The 7,968-nt window shown below is 37.2% G+C and overlaps 1 pseudogene; it reads left to right on the top strand.

The window, feature by feature from the left end:
- The first annotated feature begins 2,842 nt into the window (after window positions 1-2,842).
- LOC107573456 (protein NLRC3-like) overlaps window positions 2,843-7,968 on the top strand; it is an 11,974-nt pseudogene continuing 6,848 nt past the window's right edge.

The following is a 7,968-nucleotide window of genomic DNA, read 5'->3' as shown; positions in this document are numbered from 1 at the left end:
TCCAGACGCTACAAATGTCTCTGTGTTTGTGTCATTGTTTCTGCTGAAGTGTGTTGTTGTTCTGCAGGTTGTGGGATTGTGGCGTCACAGCTGAAGGTTGTGCTGCTCTGAGTTCAGCTCTGAGATCAAACTCCTCACAGCTGAGAGAACTGGATCTGTCTGGGAATAAACTACGAGTTAGAGGTCTGAAGCTGCTCTCTGATGCACTGAAGCATCCTCGCTGTAAACTGGAGAAACTGGGGTAAGAGCATATATTAATCTCAGCTGAAACAATTATATATACTATACCAAGGGTCTGTCATCATAATTATGTTCAGATCACAGTGATTTACATTAACATACAATAAATCAATAGTAAACAAAAACTAATAAGAGACGTTAAACCCACACAGATTTGGGATTTAATATTATAGTCACTGTGTTTGTGTCATTTTTTTCTGCAGGTTGAGATACTGTGGCATCACAGAGTCAATTAAAATGTTAAATGATGAAATTATTGTTTTTTTCAGGGTGAGTATTGGAATTATGTGTATATTGTGTGTATATTGTTATTTATGGATCCATAATGTATTGTCAATTGTCAATGTAAACACCTTGAGTCCAACACAAATTGCCCCTTTGGGGACAATAAAGTGTATTTCAATTTCAAATATGAATATATCAACTTTTCATTACATCTAAATGTCAAAAATTATAATATATAAATGTTATGCTCTATAATGCAAAATCTCGCTGAAACAATTATATATACTATACCAAGGGTCTGTCATCATAATTATGTTCAGATCACAGTGATTTACATTAACATACAATAAATCAATAGTAAACAAAAACTAATAAGAGACGTTAAACCCACACAGATTTGGGATTTAATATTATAGTCACTGTGTTTGTGTCATTTTTTTCTGCAGGTTGAGATACTGTGGCATCACAGATGAAGGTTGTACTGCTCTGAGTTCAGCTCTGAGATCAAACTCCTCACAGCTGAGAGAACTGCATCTCATTGGGAATACACTACGGCAGTCAACTGTGAAACTGTTCTCTGCTTTAAAAGATGATCCACATTATAAACTGGAGACACTGCTGTAAGTAGTAATGATTAAAATAATATCATATTATTAAAATAATTTGAACTCAGTCCCTTGTACAGATGTGTGTCAGCAGTAATGCTCATTAATGCATCTGTACTTTACTGTGTGTGTCATTCTGTACTGACAGGTATTAAATGATGGCGAATGTGGGGCCTCAGACACATGAAAGCCCACATTATTTATGGATCCATAATGTATTGTCAATTGTCAATGTAAACACCTTGAGTCCAACACAAATTGCCCCTTTGGGGACAATAAAGTGTATTTCAATTTCAAATATGAATATATCAACTTTTCATTACATCTAAATGTCAAAAATTATAATATATAAATGTTATGCTCTATAATGCAAAATCTCAAACATCTTAAGGCTAAAAGTAGCTCATAACTCACCGATTTAGGAGAAAATCTTAAAAATAGTGGGCGTGTCAATCCTAAATTTAGGACTCTTCAATTTTTGCTCTAAGACTATTTCACAAAGCGTTTTAGCACTAAAACTAGCTCCTAAATCTGTGAAACGTTAGGAGTAATGAAGAGGACTCCTAAGTCACTAAAACCAAGTCACAAACTATCCTAAAATGTCTGTTGCTGGCAAGCTGCCTCTGAATGTAAATATTTTAGAAACATTTGATGATAATGATCTTTTAAAGAGGTATCACCTTTTGGTTTGGGAGGTTATCCCAACTCCTAATTTTCCTTTGATTTTATATATATCCTTGTTTTCATTAACCAGCTGGGCAAGTAGTAACAGCTGTTCTTGCATCCAGGTTTTTAAAAAAAAAATGTTTGCATGTCTTACTATCAGCCATGATTATTCAACTCTGTTAATTAAAAGGCTGTTTATATGTATATTCGTTAATTGTTTTTGAGAAGCATACATGTAAGAGGCTGACAATAAGCTGAACATATACTCGTTTAATTAGTGACACTTATCCTGCACATTTATTTGAATGTGGAAATTAACATTTTAATTTTTAAACCTTTATTTGAATATAGCAACAAAATATCACACTCTTCAATATTTCTATGAATAAATCTCTGACAGAGACTATCAGCCAATCACTGTGGGCACAGTAAGTATGCTGACATCATCCATAGCAACAAGGTCAACCCCGCCCCCTTACTCTTAGCTTAAGACTTCTGTAAATTTGTCTCAGCAGCTTTGTGAATAGGTTTTAAGAGAAATGTCTTGGCTAAAAACTTTTACTGCTATTTAGGAGAACGGCTGAACGGAACATCCTCCAAAAAAAGATATTTATGAATCTTAACCTGCCAGGAAGGTCTCAAAAATGCCACACACAAATTCAAAGCAGTCCACGCACATGTGATGATTTGCAAATGCAGATTCAACGATCCATAAATAAATGTACCATTATTCATAAATGTGTGATGGAAATTAATTCAAGAAATTTATATATACATATTTGTGTAAACATTTTACATTTATTTAGGTAAGATGCATTTGTGTGAGCATTTGGGGAAATATTTATGCTTTTACTTGTGTATTTATGAATTGTGTTTTGAATTTACGAATCGGATTTTGTTAATGTAAATTGTGCTGTGCATTTATGAATTTTGTTTTGCAAATGTGTTATTTTTGAGGCCGACACTGTCCTCATAAAACCGGAAAAACGCACTTTTGTTGCGGCCGCCCCTCCACACCCCGCTCCTCCCCTTTTCACAGGTGTTGTCCATCAAAGTGAAAGTATAATTCATCGAACTGTATTGGACTTTTATGAAAGCAGAAACATCTTTACACCATTGTAATGGAACCAGACGGAGATCCGCTTTATGAGAAACTATCCACAGATACGGGTCCACACAGGTGAGTGTGTTACAAACACAGCGACGAAACCACAAGACATATAACGTTAGGCCTAGACATGCGTTGTGTAACGATGTTATTCTGTGAATAGTTCGATTTGCTTTGGGATATTTAGCTTCTCGCATCATATTTACAGAGGTTTCGACAGAAGGTGTTTTCTCTTACAGATTACCAGCACATGTTATGGTGTAAACCGGCTTGGGCTCTAAGTGTAACTGTTACAGGAGTAACGTTAGTGTGGTGCAGTGTGACGATCATGTTTACTGCATAAGTTTATGATTTCACATTAAAACTCAAAACTTGCCACGTAGAAGAGTTGGCACACATTTCACCTCTCACAACTCTCACATTTTCACAACTTTCTGGAAAAGAGTACAAATAGCTTTTATTATTTTTGGAAGTTGATTAAAGGGGTCATATGATGTTGCTAAAAAGAACATTATGTTGTGTATTTGGTGTAATGAAATGTGTTTATGCGGTTTAAAGTAAAAAAAAAACAACATTATTTTCCACATACTGTACATTACTGTTTCTCCTCTGTGCCCCGCCTTTCTGAAACACCTCGATTTTTACAAAGCTCATCGGTCTGAAAAGCGAGGTGTGCTGTGATTGGCCAGCTATCCAGAGCGTTGTGATTGGCCGAATACCTCAAGCGTGTGACGGAAATGTTACGTCCCTTACCATATTGTGATGATCCCCCGTAGCGACGAAACAAAAACATTAAAACCCATTATAAATGAGGCATTTGTTGCATCCAGTGGGGACATAATTACTGATTATAATGACGTATACTGTCTTTTTACTCGTGCCGCGTAAACATAAAACTTTGCGTGAACATTATGCAAATCTTCCCACATAGTGACGTAGATATGTGGGGGTGTGTTAGAACGAGGCGTTTTAGGTAGGCGTGGCTGACTCTTAACTTTTATAAAGAACATCTCTTTGGATTTGAGACTTTAGTCTTTGCAACTTTACAGATCTTCTTTATGCACCAAGAGCTTGTAACACTCCAAAGAGAAAGGAAACATTGAAATCGCATCATATGACCCCTTTAAAAACAAACCTTACCAGCAAAAAATGTTAAAGAATAGTAATCAGAAACACATTTAAATCGCATGTGAGAGTGCCTGAAGGGACTGAACCAATACAAATGGGAAACACTCTTGAGTATTTAAATTAAAAATAAATTATATATATATATATATATATATTTAAAATACATATATATATATATATATATATATATATATATTTAAAATACATATTAATGGAATAATATAGTCACCTGAATCAGTTAATTACAAAAGTCATTAATAAAAGAGTATGTGAATTAAATGCTTTTGTCGTGTTCACATTCATTGCACAGACCAGATCCTCCAGAACCCAGCTGTGTGTCCATGAGGAGTGACTGGTCAATGGATCATCCACCTAAGCTTAGTGGACACAATGAAAAGTCTAGGTAAACACTGTACTAAACCATTTGTCTTAATCTTCTGTGTTGAAATGAAATAAATTTTCTATGCCTTTATTCAATGTATTAGAAGATATTAATTAAAAAACCATAATTAATAACTCTGATATATGGTTGTGTACTCCATAACAGCTGTACTTACTATCATGTATTCAACAATAGATCACATATTCATGTAATAATTCAGTCACCTGAACGAGTTAATTAGAAAAATGGTGCTGTGCAGGGAAGATGAAGGGTGAGTAGAGACGGGGATCTTTGCAGTATTTATTTTAATAAACGAGATAACCCAACAGGCAAGGGAGCACACAAATGCAACATAAATAGCTTTGCATTTACACAAAGCCAATAAACAACAATGATCTGATTAAACTGAGGAGTATAAATACACAGAGTGACATTCAATTAAACAAGACTCCGGTGAAAAACCAAATCAGTACCTATGGAAATAAGTGAGAACACACTAGAACCCATGGAAACAAGAAATAAACACAACAAACGGGAGCTAAGATACACCAGAAATTGAAAAAGTTAAAAATGAAAGTCTCAGAACAGAAATGATCAAACAGCTGTAACAATAAATGTGTGTGGATAACATTGTTGTGTTCATCTTCAATGCACAGACCAGAACCCAGCTGTGTGTCCATGAGGAGTGACCGGTCAATGGATCATCCACCTAAGCTTAGTGGACACAATGATCTTGGGTTCAGGTAAACACTGTATTAAACTGTTTGTCTGTTTGTTCAAATTGAATGCTGTAATGGGGTTTCAATGCCTGTATGCAGTGCATTTCAGATTGTTAACAGCTCCAATATGCATGCTATAACACTTGCACTTTGTCTCCAACAGAATATAACATATTAATGAAATATTTTAGTTTCCTAGAGCAATCAGTCATTACAAAAGTGATTAATATAACAGTATGTGAATTACATTAATTTGTTGTTTAACTTCAATGCACAGACCAAACCTGCCAGAATCCAGCTGTGTGTCCAAGAAGAGTGACCAGTCAGTGGATGCTCTGCGTAATTTTAGTGGACACATCTTGGGTCAGTCTGATCTTGGGTTCAGGTAAATGCTTTAGGCACTGCCCCCCAATGTCCCCCTCCTGAAGCAACATAATAAAAATGCAGCAATACGTGTCTATACCAATATGATAAAAACCAGGCCACGGTCACGTACTGAACACTCATTTTAGCACCCCTCACTGGAGATTTCACTTTAAAACTGCCGCGAAACGTAAGATATATATATATATGTGACATAATAAGTGTTGCAGAAATGTCACCACAAACATGTATTTCCAATGAGCCTGGGTTAGTATTTTGCCTAGTTTTTGTGTTGTACTTATTTGCTACCAAACACCTTTTTGATTAATCTCAGCTGCCCTCTAAATTTGTTAAACCTTAAATGTGAATGGTAAAGATATATGCTGATATTATAACAATATCATAATATATAATCACATCTTTATACCACATCAACCTACTAACAGCCTAAACTTCCTAAATCAGCGGCTCCCACTTCCAGTTCTCGTGTCCCCCCACACCCCACATATTTTGCATGTCTCTCTTTAACACACCTGATTCAGATAACCAGCTCGTTAGAAGAGAGCTACGTGCATGAACGGTGTTCCAACTGACATGGTCCCTACACCGTATTCATTGCTTCCTACTCCCTGAGCAGGGGAGGGAGTTTACTTCACTTCGGAACATTCATTCACAGATTTGCCTGTCTTCACACACACAGACGAGTGTGACATCATATACCTCTGTAAATAAATACAATTTAAATTCACGTCTCGCACACTTTAATGGCCTTTGTATGTAACATATACACTCGTTTCGAATTGGAATCATGGTGGAATATCCGGTGATGTCATATGTGATAAGAGAATTTACGGCTGCACGATAAATCGCATGCGATTGTCAATCGCATCTCGTCAGTAAAGCCGGTTCTGTGATTAGTAGTAAATCTCCATTACGTGCTTTCAGATGGAGCGGCATTTAATACACAGAGCCGTAGATCACCTACAAGCTGAATGCAATATCACGTTCATAATCGAAGGCGATTCATCTGCGATTATGAATGCGATATTGTGTTCAGCTTGTCAGTGATCTACGGTTCTGTGTATTAAATGCCGCTCCATCTGAAAGCACGTGATGGAGATTTACTACTAATCACAGAACCGGCTTTACTGACGAGATGCGCATGATAATGGCATGCGATTTATTGTGCAGCCCTATAATAGATACACACGAAATATGCTGAGCAGGGGGGTGCGAGGACTGGAATTTAGGACTGCTGTCCTAAACCAGGCAGGTGTTTCGGAGCTGGTTGGAGCTACACTATGCAGGACACCGGCCCTCCAGGAGCGGAATTTCATCCATATGTCCTAAACTAAATGAAGATCTCTTTAAACAAAAATGTTGTCATCATATACCGGTATATACTATATGAAGTATGCATATATTATGAAATATGAATATACAACACATTCTAATAATTATTTTATTTTAATCTTAAGCCATGACCCTGCTGAAGCCCTCAAGACATGTATATCAAATCTGAGGAAGAAACTTATCTGAGGTACAATATTTCTGTCTACACAGACTCACCCAAATTCAAATTCTCAATTGTGCTGTTGATCTGATTATAAGCACAGCTTGTTTAAAGGGCCAAATAACAGCCATGCCATATTTAGACCAGCAGCACTGTTGCATGTGTGATTTTGCCTAAATATTTGATTTATAAGCTTAATTTATTTCACTAACACTTTAACCTCTTTATTTTATGTTGTGACCTGTTATTTTAATCTTTCAGTCATGGCCCTCAGCTGGTCGAAAGCACATTCAAATTAATTCTGCTGAAGAAATTTCAGTGTCTGTATGAAGGAACAGTGAAGCAGGGAAACCCAACTCTCCTGAATGAGATCTACACAGAGCTCTACATCACAGAGAGGGAAGATGGAGAGATCAGTAATGAGCATGAGGTGAGACAGATTGAGACACAGTCCAGGAGAGCAGCAACAGAGGACACACCGATCAAATGCAGTGACATCTTCAGACCTTTACCTGGACAAGACAAACCCATCAGAACTGTGCTGACAAAGGGAGTTGCTGGCATTGGAAAAACAGTCTCTGTGCAGAAATTCATCCTGGACTGGGCTGACGGGAAAGACAATCAGGACGTCCAGCTCATATTTCCACTTCCTTTCAGAGAGCTCAATCTGATGAAGGACAAAACACTTCAGTCTTTTGGATCTAATGCATATTTTCTTTCCTGAAACCAAAGAAATGAAACCATTCAGTGGTGAATATAAAGTTGTCTTTGTTTTTGATGGTCTCGATGAGTGTCGTCTGTCTCTGGATTTTCAGAGCTGTGTGATGTGAGTGAATCAGCCTCAGTGGATGTGCTGCTGATGAACCTGATTGTGGGGAATCTGCTTCCCTCTGCTCTCATCTGGATCACCTCCAGACCAGCAGCAGCTGATCTCGTCCCCTCTGAGTGTGTCCATCGAGTGACAGAGGTACGAGGCTTCAATGAGCCACAGAAGGAGGAATACTTCAGGAAGAGAATCA

This window comes from Sinocyclocheilus grahami, unplaced genomic scaffold, assembly GCF_001515645.1.
Source record: "Sinocyclocheilus grahami isolate Dianchi unplaced genomic scaffold, SAMN03320097.WGS_v1.1 scaffold1949.1, whole genome shotgun sequence".
NCBI classification, from domain to species: Eukaryota; Metazoa; Chordata; class Actinopteri; order Cypriniformes; family Cyprinidae; genus Sinocyclocheilus; species Sinocyclocheilus grahami.
This window is presented reverse-complemented; position numbering and strand designations above follow the sequence as displayed.